The 17,091-nt window shown below is 37.7% G+C and overlaps 1 protein-coding gene and 1 long non-coding RNA gene across 14 annotated transcripts in view; both read right to left on the bottom strand.

Moving 5' to 3' along the window:
* The window catches only part of cadm1a (cell adhesion molecule 1a), a 328,120-nt gene that overhangs the window by 196,028 nt on the left and 115,001 nt on the right, over positions 1 to 17,091 (bottom strand). The window lies entirely within an intron of this gene.
* LOC310739231 lies at positions 6,878 to 15,841 on the bottom strand. Its single transcript, XR_014537297.1, has 5 exons — positions 13,068 to 15,841; positions 12,547 to 12,968; positions 7,707 to 12,061; positions 7,129 to 7,657; positions 6,878 to 7,031 (listed from the first exon to the last, which is right to left on the bottom strand). It is a non-coding gene; the product is annotated as an uncharacterized lncRNA (long non-coding RNA).

A 17,091-nucleotide genomic window follows, 5' to 3' on the forward strand; every position in this document is an offset into this window, starting at 1 on the left:
CGTGTCTGAGGTTGTGTGTTTCTAATCTATACTTTGTTTTGCCACATTAGAGACCTATCACATGCTTACGTTACATGGATTTAAAATATTGGGACACCTGACTTTGTAGCCATATGTAGCTTTTCTCCAAACTGTTATCACAAAGTCAAAGGCACACAATTGTAATGGATGTCTTTGGATATAGTATTCAAGTATTTAAACTTTTCCAGCCATATTTGGTTCTTCCCCAGGTGGTACCCATAAGGTTGTGAATGAAATTTTTCCTTCAGTTGAACTAGGAGACCCAATCCTATTCCAGCATTACAATGTCCCTGTGCACAAAGCCAGCTCCATGAAGATATGGTTAACAAGGGTAATGGTAGAAGATCTAGTATGGCCTACTATAAAGCTCTAATCTAGTGGAACATCTAACCAAGAAGAGTGGAGCTGAATATCCTATTTTACATAAAATAGCAGATACAAATCTTATAGTCAGGTGTCCACATACTTTTGCCAATGTAGAATAGTTTCTGCTATGAAGTCAGCAGGTACCACTTTGGATATTTTCATGTATACCTTCTACTTCCAACACTGGGATCCTCAGCACACAGTGGATTTAGATAAAAAATAGAAGAGGTCTACGATTTTAGAAAAGATAGCAAGGCGAGTCAATGAGTGAGTTAATGCTGCTGCTCCTTAACATTGTTATTTCAATTAAATTAGGCTTAGCAAAATTTAATCAATAGGTTTTTTTAGCTTGTTTACTCAATTCACAATGACAAATAGCCAGCTTGCTTGTAATCTAGAGCCAGAAATCTCCACCATATGGCCTGAATGTTCACAAACTACACAAGAACATAAATATGCACTCCCCTTCCCTGACAGATGTCGTAATAAATATAATGGGACAGTGCCCATGAGAAGAGGAAATAATCAAAATTTACCCTCACAAACAATCATCCCAGAGATCCATTTCAGTACTGCTATATTTTTTTTTTTACCACGTCAGCTTTTTATATTTCATCAACTTGTTCTGAATTTAAACTTGTCAGCCTTATAAAAAAAAAATAAAAAAATAGATGATGACATTAGCCAAGAAAGAGAAATAATCAGCATTTGTTCACATAATCAAACCTAAAGTGCAAAGCTTGGGAAAATGAGACTTTGGTTAGAAATGTGTGATGGTTAAAAAACTGGTACACCTTTATAGGCTTGCATTTTAAAAAAGACAATGGGACTCCATAATTATAATAATAATAATAATAATTATTGTTATTATTATTCAGTTACTGTATAGGAATAAAGATTACTTTCATTTATTGCATTATTTAAAAACAAATATTACAATTTATATGATTACTTTATTTAAATGAATTACACATCATACATTCTATGAATAATCTCTCAAAAGAATGAATACATATACATTTTATTTATATTTTATTTTCATTCATATAATTCTATTTCATTACTTCAGTAAATCATTTTTTATCTTACTTCATGGATTTAATTTTATTGAACATCATTTTTTAGAATGTTTTATTTTTCTCAGAGGATGTGATTATACATACACCAAATAATATTATATTTGCCAAAAAAAAAAAGAAAAAAAAAGAAAAGATTCTTGTGCCTTGTAAAACCAGGGCATGGCAACAGGGCAGGTTCATTATGCAACACTGCCTGCAACCAGCCTTGTAAAATCTGATTAATTTCCCAGCAGATCATGGTGAAGCTGTTAAAGCAAGAAACTGGACCTATTAAAGCAGCACTGCAGTCACCAAGAAACTGACACTTAGCTTAAAAACCTTCACGTTTTTCCAACCAGAGGTGGCTAAAGTCCAAAAAGAGGGGGGTTCATCAGCTACAATGGGGGTTGCTCAGTTCAGTCTGCAAAAAGCAAGATTGAATCTCTGTTTTTAGTGGCTCTTTCTCCAGCCACCGGTCCCCTGTTTGTATATGCCACACCGCCCGGGCAAGAAACAAACTCCCATTAGTTGCCTCTTGAGTGATTTGTTTATGTTGACCTAAAGGTTATTGTTCCACACGAGTCGTTCATTAGAGCCAGCGTCCGCTAAGACCACGTTACTCCGGCGCCTACTCTATCGGAATTGAGCCGAGTAGGTTAGTGAAGCCCTTATTCCATGCCAGAGGTCCGGTACTCACGAGCGCAGTCATTACGCAGGCTGGACAGAGGTGAGGACACCTCTAATGAGCAGCTCCATGAGAAAAGTCTCCTTGAGATGAACCACTCCAAACAAGATCCTTTCATTTTAGGTCAGCCTCACTCCTCGGCCTTTTCACTCCATTTATTGGCCTGAGTAGAGGCTTGTTTTTTTTTTTTTTTTAAAGAGAGTGAGATAGAAAGAAAGAAAAAATGAGCTACTCATTCTGACAGGGCTAAGAGGGAGGATGCTCGCTTGATTTCTCGCTGAATAAATGCCCGGCTTAGAATACAAATACGAGCACTTATCAAAGCGGGATTTACATAACTCCAAGGGAATTATCAAGCCATTTTGCATACAGGGGTATTGTCTTCGTTTTGATAGAACAAAAATGTTTATAATCGCTGCATGAATAAGCAAGTATTGTTTACTTAGACAGAGACAAAAAAGGGATTAGTGCCTTTTGGGAACTACATTACTGACTTTACAGTGTGGTTGAACAAGTATATAGTATATTCAAGAATCTATCTATCTATCTATCTATCTATCTATCTATCTATCTATCTATCTATCTATCTATCTATCTATCTATCTATCTATCTATCTATCTATCTATCTATCTATCTATCTATCTATCTATCTATCTATCTTTTTTACCATCCTATTCCTATTTTACCATCCTATATTTAGTCCCCAAGACCGTCATTCTTCCTGGTATGATTCACTACATTTTTCATTCAGTCAGAAGGTTTTTGGTAAAGTCAGGTCCTGATGCAGGGTGAGGAGGTCTGGGCTGCAGTCAGCATTCCAAATTCATCCCAAAGTTGTTTAACAGGGTTGAGGTCAGAGCTCTATAATAGGCCACTTAAGATCTTCCACTCCAAACCACATAAACGATATCTTCATAGAGCTGGCTTTGTGGAACAGGTTTGGGACTCCTAGTTCAAATACAACCACATCCAAAGACGTTCTATACACGTGTGCCTCCAATCCTGCTGTTCATACAGTCTACATGTTACTGCAGTTTTTGATTTACTAAGAATGAAATTGTGTTTTGTTTAGTTTTTTGCTTTTTTATTTTTTATGTTGTTTAAAATGTTTAACATGAAATCATGATTGTCACTCACTTTCAGTTATTATTCAGCCAGTTATTTTACACTGTTTCAAATAGCGCAGTGTCCTCGCCAAGTTATACGGGAAGCAGAAATATTAAAAGCGGGTTAAATAATTAGCCGATGCTTCTGTTCTTTTGCCGGAAGCGACTCATAAACCACTTGAGGCTGAAAATTGGTCTGGATGAACCCTCTCCGTGAGTATTGTGTCACTGGTGGGTTTTAAGCAAGACAGCACGTGCAGCCATGAATCACTCACCCCTCATTTGCTTCATACATTGTAGTCATCGTTTGTTTGTTTGTTTGTTTTTTATTAAGAACATTAAACAATTGTTTAGGACTAATTTGTTGTTCCTAATTAAGAATGCTCATTTTTAGCATTTGATCACAGTGTTCTGGCATTGTGTCTCCCTTTTTTTCATCCATAGACTCGCTGTGGACGTTTTTTTTCATTGTGTGGTCTAATCACATTGGTTACAGCAATATAAGAGGAATAGTGCTGCCTTTATTTTTGTGTAATAGTGGCCCAGGAACGAATGATCCAAAATCACTGATGGATTGAACTCGGTCAAGACTGAGATTTTACTATGTTTTTTTTGCGAATTAATAGGATGCCCAGATACTGGCTAGAGGGAAAGGTTTAATATCTCTTTCCAAAAAAAATAAAAAATTAATAAAAAAAAGTAAACAGCATTAAAAAGCTGTTACCCAAAGCCTGCTTGTAGTGACAAATCTTTTAAGACCAAAAGTAGTGAAATGTCTATGGGTCAATTTAAGAACCATGGCTCGGGCCAGCAAATCGATGGCCATTGACCTCTAGGATTTATTAAACAACCATTATACTAGAGGTAAAGTGCACTTGGGCTTTTGCGAGACAACTACACTATTAGCATCAAACCGTCGTTAGAACGGCTTACTAGCCCTACTCCAATTCACGCGTCGTTCTCTTACAGGGGTTTACACAATGTTTTTGGAATGTGGCGAAACCACAATGTTGGTATAATATAAACTCTCTGGCTTGAGCCGACAGAAACAATAGAAGCTGTGGGTTCTGACAGGCTCTGACTATTACAGAGACCAGACAGAACCCAGCCGTGCAACATCACAGCTGGAAGGGAGGGAAAGAAATGTCAGGCTTTGACACGAGAGCACATAATGGCAGAGTGTCCACGGCATGTTTCTTCCATCATGGTCAATAAAATACCTCTTCATTTGGAGATGGATATTGACCGTGTGGGTCTTGCAAGGAAACAATCTCTCTTAATGTGCAGTCCTTGCATTTTGGCTTATATTGTAATTACATATACTTTAGGTGATCAATGACTAGTTCATAAAGATTGTCTTGGTGCATCCAGAGTGCACCCTGGCTCTATTTAGCACACACTCAGTCACTCAGTAGAGTTGCCTACAAGCAATCAGACTAAGGTTTCCAAGTTGTAATCATGTCCCAGAAGCATAGAAGAGCTGGAATTTTTATTTATTTATTTTTTTTAAGAGTAATGGGGATGTTGCACGGCGAGCTCTCATGCTCCCACTTGCACTTTGCTAGGAGGACTTGAGGATGTGCTCTGACAGTGTAGTCCTCTGGAGGTTGGTGTAGATGGAGTGATTCTGACATATCTGTACAAAGCACTAAATAAAAGTCTCGGCATGCACGGCCAAGCCCCATGATATTACTCTAATTTTGTTCATACAACAGTCTGTGCATACAACTTAAACAAACTTTACTCCACTATATGCACTGTGATATCTTCATCCAGTTTGTATTCCTATAAACAGGAAGTACATAAGTTTTATACTTTCAACCTTTGTGGCTAACATTGTCATTTCCTTAAAACAGAAGAAATAAGCGGAACCTGTTTCAGAATTTTTCTTTTTTTTTCTTTTTGACAAAGACAGTGTCTGAAGGTTCTTTGCAGCCACAACCTGCATTACACACCTTGTCAATTTTCCCTTCACTTGTACTAGAAGACTCAAACTTGTTTCAGCTTTACAATTTCCCTGCACACAAAGCAACATGGGTTGAGTGGCCTGTTATAAAGGTTTGGCCTCAACCTAACTGAACACCTTTAGGATGAATTGAAACAATGACTGCACCCCAGACCTCCTCATTTTAGATAACTACCTTACTTTACTAACACATTGATGGCTTAAATGAACACTGATATTCACACACACACTCCAAAATCTAAATGAACATCTTAGCAGGAGAGTGAAAAGTATAATAAATAGAGACAGATTTTGGATTTGGATGTTTAAAAAGCACATATCAATCTTATGTTCAGGTGTCCACAATCTTCCACATAGTGCAGTTTAAATTATCCATTAAGATTGACAAAATTCTTTGTTACTATCTTTAAAAAAAGAAAATAGCAAGGAATTAAAAAAAGGCCTGGGCTGTAGAGGAAACTGACTTATTTACAACCATCAGTCTCGACTCAATCTCTCACAACTGCAGACTAATGAAAGAAACAGTTAGGGAAATTAAGAAAACTATTCCTGACAGTTTTTAATTCAAAATGGAACAAGGCTGCAGGACTATCAGCTGCTTCCTGTCTGTCTCCCTTTTTTCTTTTTTTTTTGCCAATCTATGTCTCTGTCTCGTTCTCTCTGCTATTTCTCTTTCCCTCACTTTCAGGTCATGGCTCCTTTTATTCTCTGCCCTGGTGGCTATGATGAGTGGCAGGCCTGGCCACTTCACAGTTGCCCACATGGCCATGAGGATGTATTAGCATAGAGTCCAGCGTCGGCAGAACCCTCTCACCCTCTCTTTTCTTCTCTTCTTCCCGTCCGCCTCTTTCTCGCACTCTCTCTTTTTTTTCTTTCATTCTTTCTGTCTTTCTTGTGAGCGCCTGTGCCATGGCAACCCCACTTCAAACAGGCAGATTTCAGCCCCGCCGCAGACTGGATGCTATGTGGATGGGATAAATAAATCACTGATCCGCTGCCTCCCACCCAAACGAGAGGCAACAGTCGATAAGCATACGGCAGGTAATAATGTTTATGTGTCTCTGTGTGTGTGTGAGTGTGTGTGTGTTATAAAGGAGCATATCTTTAGCAACCTGGAGAGTGATGTGCTGGATAATTACTTGTAGAGGTATGAGACAGGGGAAATTATAAAACATAATCCATGTCACAGTGCAGTTAGAGAGTAAAAACAAACCTGCTCTTTTATAGAGTTGGGCAAAAAAAAATTAAGAAGACAATTCCAGTCTGTGGTTTCTCATGCAATAAGCATGTAGACCTAATGGCTGGCTATAAATGATTTCGAGACAGCATATAAAACAAGCCAATACATGAAGAAGGGATTTGTGTTCCTCTGGGTATGTGGCAAGTCGAATAAATCTAAAAGACATAGCAGACAAAATAATCAAGGAATTACATGAACATGATATTGCAGGAAGATATCTCATGCTGGAGTGCTGTCGGGGTTGCTGTAAAAAAAAAAAAAAAAAAATATATATATATATATATATATATATATATATATATATATATATATATATATATATATATATATATATATATATATATACTATGCTTGCTAGTCTGTGATATCGTCTATGACCATTTTTGTTTATTTTGCCACATGTAGGCAATGTAAAGCTAAAACAAATGCCTGAGTTTTTTCCCTTTTTTTTTTAAGAGCACTATCTTTATGCTTCTGCTCCATTGATTATGAATAAAATATTGTTTTAAACATACAGTATGTACTTGCACATGAAAATGACACCAACTTTCAAATGCTATTAGTAAACATGTCAAAAGATATTTCAATCTGAACCATTAAAAAACCTGTGCTGTACATTAATAATGCTGTTTTTCTCTTTTTTTTTTTCATGTTACTTGCTTTATTTTATACATTTTCTCTTCACACATTTCTGTGTATGTAATCTTTGGAATGTCACCTGTTGTTTAATTGACATTATTACCTCATTTCGCTGCACAATGCACCTCTACATTTGCACACCATGAAATTTGCACTGAGCTGGTCTCTACTAACAAGCTCATACTGTACCTGCACTTTTATAGAACATAATATTATATATACAACAACCAGGCATAACATTATGACCACATGCCTAATATTGTGTTGGACCCCCTTTTTTTTGCTGCCAAAACATTTCTGACCTGTCGAGCATTAACAGCATTTACTTCGTTAGCAGTTGATGCTACAACTTGAGCTACAGCACCTCTTCTGTTGGGTCGGACCACACGAGCCTGCCTTCGCTCCCCACGTGCATCATTGAACCTCAGCCACCCATGACCCTGTCACCGGTTCACCACTGTTCCTTCCTTGGACCACTTTTGATAGATACTGACCACTGCAGACCAGGAACATCCCACAAGAGCTGCAGTTTTGGAGATGCTCTGACCCAGTCATCTAGACGTCACTATTTGGCCCTTGTGAAACTCAATACTCAATACTTACGTTAGCCCATTTTTTTAGGACAAAATTGTCACTTTTTGGCTAATATATCCCACCCACTAACAAGTGCCATGATGAAGAAATAACTGGTTAAAAAAACGTTTACTCACGTCTAGTAAGGAACTAACTGCATTGGCTCTGTACCTGCACTCTGCACAATAACACTGAAGTATGAATCTAATCTAATTTATGCTGCCACACATTTCCAGTACAAAGTCTGATGCTTTTTTATCTTTAGTTTTAATAGTTAACACTTAACACAAAATAGCGTCTGAATAGTTGTAGTTGTGTGTTTGCTGCCTGAGTTTTTCAGTAGTGAAGCTTTTGTGTTAGTATGGTGAAAACAAAAGAGAAGTGTGGGAGGGTGCAAATAAAGCAGGCTTTTACCAAATATAGCAGGCCTTTCCCAATGCCACATTGTCAAGCTTGAGCATGGTCAGCACAGGAAAGTCTTATTAAAATGGGTTTAAACATTAACTTATATATAATAGCGTGTTCAGAAAATTATGAGTCAGTCACGACACTCGGAAGGACGTGTGGCCCCCAATCCTGCCAGTCTGAAATTTGAAGGCGTGGCCTGTAATCCCATTAGTCTTATTAAAAGAGGCATGGGCTCTAATCCTATCATTCTTAATAAAAGTAGTGTGGCATATAATGTTAGTTTTAATTTAAAGGTATGCTCTGTATCCTGTAAAGTTTATAATAATAAACATTTTGTCAGTACTAATATAGAAGGTTTGGCCCGTAATCCAGCTAGTCCTAATAAAATACGTTTATCCTGTAATTCTGTCAGTCCTAAAGAAGAGGGTTTGGCCTGTTATCTTGCTACTCCTAATAAAAGATGTTTGTTTGGTAATCCTGTCAGTCCTACTGAAGGAGATTTGGTCTGTAATCCTGTCAGTCCTAATGAAGAAGATTTGGTCTGTAATCATGTCAGTCCTAATGAAGGAGATTTGGTCTCTAATCCTGTCAGTCCTAAAACAGAAGGTTTAGCCTGTAATCTTGCTAGTCCTAATAAATAATGTTTGGATGGAATTCTGTCAGTCCTAATGAAGGAGGTCTGGCCTAAAATCCTGTCCATATTAAAAAGAATTAGTGTGGCCCATAATCCTATCCCTTTTGAAAATGAAAGTGAATGTCTGGACAGTAATCGTGTTAGTTCTAATATAGAAGGTGGTGTCTGTAATCCTATCAATTCTAATGAAGCAGTTGTGGCCGGTAATCCTGTCAGTCTTAAAGAATAAGATGTGGCCAGAGATCTTGACCATGCAAAAAAGGAGGCCTGGCCCATAATTCTTTCAGTCTTAAAAAAAAGATGAGGCCTAAAATCCTGACACTTCAAATGAAGGAGGTGTGGTCTGTAAGGCTGTCAGTCCTAATTTAGAAGGTGGATTGTGTAACCCTGTCTGTCCGAAAGAAAGGAAGCATTGCCTATAATCCTGTCAGTCCTAAAAGAGGAGGCATGGCCCATAATCCTATCAGTCTTGAAAATGGGGTTGTGGCCTGCAATCCTGCCAGTCCTAACGAACAAAGTGTGGCCAGAAATCCCGTCAGTCCTATTAAAGGAGGCGGTGCTTGTAATTTTATTAGTTCCGATAAAGAAAGCATGGCCTCTATGCTTGTCATTCTCAATGAAAGGGGCTGTGGCTATGAATATCTTTAATCCCAGTAGTGAATGCATGGCCTTTAACTCTGCAACACCTTTATAACAAGCATTATATTGCATGCAAATAGTCCGTATCACAATAAACCCATGGCTGCTTTAAATGTACTGTATCGAGCTGTACATCATGTCGTCTCAGAAGGAGATACAGAGCCCTAATGATTCCTCCATTTCAGCCAGAGCGATGAAAATGCCATGGCTCTCCATAAAGTGTTTTTTGTTGGTTGTTTTGTAAGCATTTATCTGTGGTGATAATCGCTGTCACAATACCTCTATAATGAGAAAGCTTTGACACTGTCATAAAAAAAAAAAATATGTTTAAACACATGCTGAAATTGCAAATATGAGGTACTGGAACCTTTACCAATGACACAAAAAATAAAAGAATGATGACATATCTCTATACTTGTCTATCTCTCTCACTTTCTCTTTGTGTGTTTGTTCTTTTAATCGATTAAATGTCTATGGCATAAAGGCACAGGGTGAGGTTTACTGCCTCATCTTGCAGTCATGCAAACATTGCTGACATGAAATACCTCATAAACCTGCTCATAACTCGCTCACTTATTTCACTGGGTGCATTTATGAGTGGCTCCTAAAAGACTTGATCTTATTTTGTAACATTACAACCCTCGGTGACAAGAGGGAAAAAATAAACAGGATCGAATCAGATAACACCGAAGCAAAATCTTTGGATGGACATTATTTGACAAAATCTTGAGATATAAGAGCTTTTATAATACAAGTATTACTCTCCATAGGACATGACTGGACGTTAAAAAGTAAAAAACTGTTCCAATAGTTTCACTTTCAATCATTTCTTTTAATAAATACAGAAAAATATCAGACCCTTTCATAGTGAGGTTTAAAGGATTTGTTGGTGCTTGGCAAAATCTGCACCAGTTTAAATACCCTGATAAAAAATGTATAGCCTATAAACATTCATTAAAAATATCCTTTTTTATTTGAAAATGCCAAAAAAAAAAAAACAGTGGCTTGTGAAATACCTACTATTTATATTTGTACATATTTGTACAAAAAATTTGTCATTTAATGTTCTAAAACATTTAAATAAATTGTAAAAAGTAAAAAAAAAAGGTTAAACATTTATTAATAATATCATAATAGGCAAACTGCTTTAACAATACAATAATAATAATAATAATAATAATAATAATAATAATAGCATTTTCTATTTTGTAATAATAGCTCATTCATAATTAGGCGTATTTTTTTACTATACTGACTAGCTTTACCTTTTTTTTTTTTTTCTCCCCTATTTATTGTATAGTAGAGAAATTCATAATGATTTAGGTATGTAGTTTGTGCAATGCTAAACTGGCAAATCTAATATGCTGTATTTGTTAGCTCTCTAGCCCTCTAGGTCAAACATCACAAAACCCTCAGCTTCGGCTGATCAACTTTATTTGAATTTATTCTGATATTTCCCACAAGTAAAAAATGTTGGGAATGATTCGATATTCTGGCCAAATCTCTGGTTTTCCTGGCAGATCACCAGGCCTGCTATAGAGGAGTTCGTCTTTACACATATGAGTCAGTCCTTGTGTAATTAGCTGTGTTTTTAGAACTTCAACAGCACATTTTATATCAAACCATTTTCTTGGTGTCAACATTTTACAGTCCGATTCCCTTGAAGATGTCAGAAACGTGCTTTCTTCTGCTCTTTTTCTCTTTACAAACCTTATAAGCTCCCCGTATACTCAGCCGTTTACACACAGTGCAAAGTCCCATAGAGGCTAATTACCGAGAACATGATCTGTTTACTGATTCATGTGGCCTTTGGGTGCAACCTGCTGCATGGCTGGTGTAAAACGGACTGGTCTCCATTACTCCTTTACTCCTCACCATCATGTCTGTATTCAGTCCACATTAAAACCAATCAATGGAATGCATGGGGGGTGTTCAGAATATTCAGACTTTACTTTCCATCTAAGCCTTTTCACAGTGAGGCCTGACTGCATCATCTCATGCGTTTTCCTCTGATTAGGATCTAACTCTCTGCCATCATTATTCCCAGACAATGGAGGTTCATCACAACGCTAATGCTCCCATCATCGCTTGATTGATCTGCTTTTGTCCATGCACTTGGAACCATCAAGGAAACTCTCGTCCTATCTTTCAGCATCTAGGGTAGGAGATTATTCAAAATTCTCATTTAGAGGTAGACTGGCTGACTGCAGGCCATTAATGGTGGAGGGTTACTCTTCAGATTTCAGAGCTTTCATAGTCTAACTACCGCCAATCCTTCGGTCCACGGTCTGAAATGAATATCCACCCTCATCCAGCTTGGCCGATAAGAGTTTAAATCCTGAAATTTGGAATCAAATGTTGACAGAGACCAATTATCCTGAGCAAATAAAACAATACACCATTTGCCAATCGATCGCCGGGAGAAGCCGACCTGGAAAACTGGAACTTGAGAAGCACTGGCGACATTTTACTTCCGTTATCCCCTAGATTCCGAAAAATCTCTTTGGCTAGAGATTCTGCCTAATTTTGAACAATCTGGCTCCTCAACTACCCAACTGTTGGACCATGGCAGTTGGTTAAATAAACACAGTGGTATTTATGAGAAGGTGGAATATATACATATTTACCTTCGTGTTAATAAATCACTTGAAATACATACTCGCAGTTTACTGCACTCTACCCATGATTATTGTTTTGTCGTTGCATGCCATTGGTTTTGTCCATGCTCAGGTTTGTTCTTTTTTTGTTTGTTTGCGTTTTATTTGTTGTATTTGTTTTGTATGTTTGCACATAAAAAAAGTACACTCAACATTAACGTGAAACTCTGATTGTCTCTCAAGTTCAAAACACTACTAAACTGCCATGATAAAACCAAGTTACATTTATTTCATGTATAAATTGTATCAATTGACTTTTTTTTTAGGTGTAACCTATAGAGCTGATTTACATATATGTTCAAAAGTATGAATGCTGAGGCTATTAGAAAATGCGGTGGTTACGTTCCAAAACCGCCCGTGAGAAATTAAAAACCGCAATAAACGGACGCCACCGCAAAAGTGCAATTTTATGCATACAGTACTGTATTAACATTTTACTTCCTTTTATCATTAATAATAATTTTTATTAATAAATAAAAAAATTTCAACGTAAAACTCCATAAAAACAATACCCTATAAGTTTTTTGGTCTATTGCGCTATCCGCGAGAGAACGGAAAAATCAGCCAAACAAATTAGTTATGTGGCAAATGCAATTCCGCGATAAACCGGGGTCGCGAGATTAGAACCACAGTAAAGCCGGGGATTACTGTACATCACATTCAGTATGACAAGGACGACCCACTTCCGTGCTTTTTCAAAAGGATCCGTATACAATAATACACAAATATAGGTATAATATTGGCAAAGCCGGACCGTAATTGGTCAAAACATTTAGACTTTGTTTATTTAAAGGAATAAATAGCAGTGAGATGTTTGGGAGTCGAGAACATCAGAGAGCTGAGTTAAATGGTTTGACTCATGACTAGAGCAAGAATTTCCACAATTCCTAGATATATAATATATTGTCACTTGACATTTTCCATAAACCAGGTTGTTGTCTCCCACCGCCAACCCCCGCCCGGCCCAAGCCACAACTGATGCATTTTTGTAGCATCTTATCTTAATCCTTTGCCATTAAAACTATTGTTGTAAGTATCTGTTTCAAATGGTTTTTTTAGCACTTAGGTCTTGACCCTAATTATTAGAGATGTCGTTCACATAACAGTGCCTTGATTTCCCTTCAGGATGGATTAAAAATATTTTGTCCAGCACAGTGGTCAGTGTCATGTTCTATTACTAGGACTACATGGGTCTAAGTATGGTTCAGTGACGGCTGGAGGTAATTACAGTCTAAACGACTAAACTTCTTCGAAAATGAAATGACTTTCTTCAAGCACCTCTCAAGCACTTCTCGGCAATAATTCTCCAGAATTTTCAAGTCATTACATTTCTAAAAGCAGAATTTGAGCTTGGCTGAATTCAAGATGCTGCAAACACTTTTAAACATCTTGTGCAATTCCAGCTGTCTACACCCTTCACGTTTCCCCTACGTGAAATTTAGACAGTAATGATCATTTACAGACGATAATAGCAGACAGAGAAAATAAAAAAAATCATTATCCAAGATTCAACCTGTCACCCATTACACCCTGTAAAGCACTTCTCACCAACCCAGTGAATGCATGTTCTCTACTATGGATTGAGTTGTATTATATCACACCCAGTTAAATCATGTGACAGCAATACAGTAGCAATCCCTCCCAACCCATTCACCTCTGGTGCGCTTTATGAACTCGTTCGCTTTCATATTTCATCGTATTTTTAGCGAGGTCAAGCACTTGAACATTAGTCCTGCGCTCTTGGGGTAAGCACTCTTGTTGAGCTGTCCTCCGAAAAGCCTCTTAAAAGGCACAAGCATAATTCATGGTAAGAACAGTGGCACAAAGACACAGGAAAAAAAAAGAGAGAGTGAGAAAAAGAAAAAGGGAAAAAATACATCGTGATGAAATCTTGAGGGATTCTCAGAACAAAGAGGTATGAAACATTTTCGCCTAGGAGCTGGCTGAATGCGAAGGCAGCCGAGCGTTACTTTTAGATTCTGACTCTGTAACTGTTCTGGGTTTTGTTCTTAACACAATAATTTACAGAGAGGATCATCTGGGATCTATTAACGACGCCTCAGGTTTGACTTTCCAACGCGACAGGCATGGCGTGTGGTTCCGCGGGACTGCAGCAGAGCCCCTTAGCACTTCTCCATTTGTCTCTCAATTGCTCTCATGACAATATCTCTCGCCAAAACCTGGGCACACAAACACACACCCACACGCAAGCAGTCTTCCTCTCCTCTCGTGCTCGAACTAGCTCAGACACTTCGAAAATGCAAGCATGTGACGAGATAGAGTGCGCTTAAGCCGTTTGGTAAATTTTGTTTCATTTTAATGAAATACTGGGCCTTGAACGAGGTACACAATTCGCTAATGCTATGTCTTGTTTTCAACCCACTCGCTCATTGTAATTTATTGAATCTCTTCCAGGTGCTTGAAGAGATTTGAAGGAATCGTTTTCAACCCAAGCTGTTTAGGTAAGCAGGGCCCGTTGCCGCAGCGCAGCAGAAAATGCAGGCTGAGCGGAGGTCGAGCTATACAGGGGTGATGGGCTTGACGATTGATGTAGGGAGAGAGACAGAGAGAAAGTGAAAGAAAGCGAATGCTATGTTGTGGATGCTCTGCTGAGCTATGGAGCAACAAAGCTGCTTTTTAATATATTATTGATGAGTGAGGTCAGTGGCAGTGATTAAAAGTCTCGGGCCATCAACGGCAAACGATGCTCAGTTTGCACTGTGACGAGATTGGAAAACAAAACGGGGCTGAAATGGAGTGCCATGTGGCACCTTAATCCGTGATCTAGTGCCTCCATGGCTTGATTGAAAAGAGGAGCGAGTTTATGTGTAGTGCTGCCCTGCTTTCAGTCTGTAGATATCCTATTAAACACAGCTACGCCCCAATCGATTATGGCACACATATTCACACAAAGCTGGGAAGCTCAGCAAAAAATTTATAATCACTCTGACACAACACACACTACTACACCTTGTGAGGACCCTCTATAGATGACCATCAATGCAGTTGTTTAAAGTTACATAATTCAAACTTTTTACCTCAGTAATCAAAACCATTTTGCCTGGTTAAACCTTTAAAATAAAACTTGCAGGTGCTTTTGTAAAATAAAATAAAAAGAATTGCCTTATGGGGACCAGCCACATGTCCCCATAAGGTCAAAACTGTCAGATATCTCTTTCCTTCGAGAGACCTTTGGACACCACAAATGCTATGGCTAATGAGAACCAGTAAAACCATGAATAAATTGTTTAAATTTCAACCATATGAGCTATAGTCTTTATCTTTTCTCCCACCAAATTCACACAATTAGAGTGTCCAAAGTTTTCAAAGTCAATACATAAAAATTCAGGATCACTGCTACCCAAGCAAAAAAACACAGAGTGCCTACTATACTGCCCACACACATGCAGTACTTTTGTGTACACACACTGTACCAGTTCCCATTCTATGCATTCCCATACACACTGCTAACTCCTATCTGAATGGCCCTTTTACCAGCTACACAATTCTCATATGTGTTTGAGAAAGAGGCCCTTCACTGAAGCACTTGAGGCAGATTCACTGAACATTTCTATTACCCACAGATGGGCATGGGAAGCATTAGTGAGCACTGCAGAAAAAAATAGAAAAAAAAGACAAGACTTCCACAATGCAATTTCAGAAGCACACTGGCTACGAGTCCCCTTTAGAAGCGTAATTGCTTGTTAGGCAGAGGCCCGAGTCTCTCCAGAAGTAAGGAGCAGCCTGAGGCGCTGGAGCTGGATGCGAATAAAGATGCTAATTGCCTAGATGAGAAGAGGTCCTATGTCAGCATACCCCCACCCCAAAAAAAAAGAAAGAGAACAAGTTTCTACCAATTGTTTTAACTCACTAATTAGCTTAGAGGCAACATCCTTAACACTTCCAAATACAGACTCTGGGCTTTTTTGAAAGAGTACATTAGCCTGTCTTTTTGCTGTACAAAATGATTTTGCATAAATATGGAAATTCTAGCTTAAAAATTCTTTCATCAGCCTGCTCTGCTTTTTCTATTTTTGTTAACGGTTTCCCAGACTCTTGCTCTCTCACCTCTTTGTCTTTACACTTGAACAAATCAGGTCCCAGGGCTTTAACTTTCATGCTAGCATCACTGTCAACACCATCGTGAGTGACAGCTATTATTTCAATTTCCAGTTTCTACCTCTTCTACACTGGATTTCTCATTGTTCGTAACTGCAAGAAGGTGAGTAAGGGCCTAATCAGTTATGTTTGAGATTTCAATCACTGTAATTGTGCTAGCAATATGACATTAGCATGGAAAATAACTTTTTAGGGGGATAATGGAAACACAGCAGACTAGAAAACTTGCTATCCTTTTGCAAATGTGTTTCTGTGGGAGGTTTTATACAAAGAATTGAAATGTAAAACCTACAACTATTTCTATTTGATAGATATCCAGTCATATCTCACACACACACACACACACACACACACACACACACACACACACACACACACACTAATTAAGCTTCAAATAGCTGTAAAATGTTTATCACCATGAGTACATGGTGTTAGATAATAAAGATTATTGGATAAGATGATTAACCGTTTAAATCCTACAAATATTTCCATATAACAATGTGCCTGTACTGAATATCAATACAATAAACTCCCACAATCCCCAATCTATTAACTATTTATAACTGCCTTGTCATGGAGTGCTGTAATATTTATTTCGTTTGCTCTCACTATGTGTTGTACAAGACAGCATTTACAGCCATTTTCTCATACTACAGAAGAGAGATGTGGCATTACAATAAGTTAACATTACCAATGAACCTCAGTATTAATACACAAACTATCATCAATATTGACACTTCTTTTTACTTATTTTTCGAAGAAATAAATAAAAATTTAAGCTATTTTTTAATCATCATATGCGTCAATCAAAATTCATATCAGTATTTCTAGTTTAAAAGCAGAACTTGTCAAGATTTAGCAAGATGTTGGAATGCTAATTTATGCTAATAAAGAGAAATTATGTTGAGCCACTGATTAAATAAACAGATGTATTTAAAGTTTCAGTCAAACTTTCTTAGCATTGCTTAAGGTTTATTAA

The sequence above is a fragment of the Silurus aristotelis genome, assembly GCF_946808225.1.
Source record: "Silurus aristotelis genome assembly, chromosome: 16".
In the NCBI taxonomy this organism is placed as follows: Eukaryota; Metazoa; Chordata; class Actinopteri; order Siluriformes; family Siluridae; genus Silurus; species Silurus aristotelis.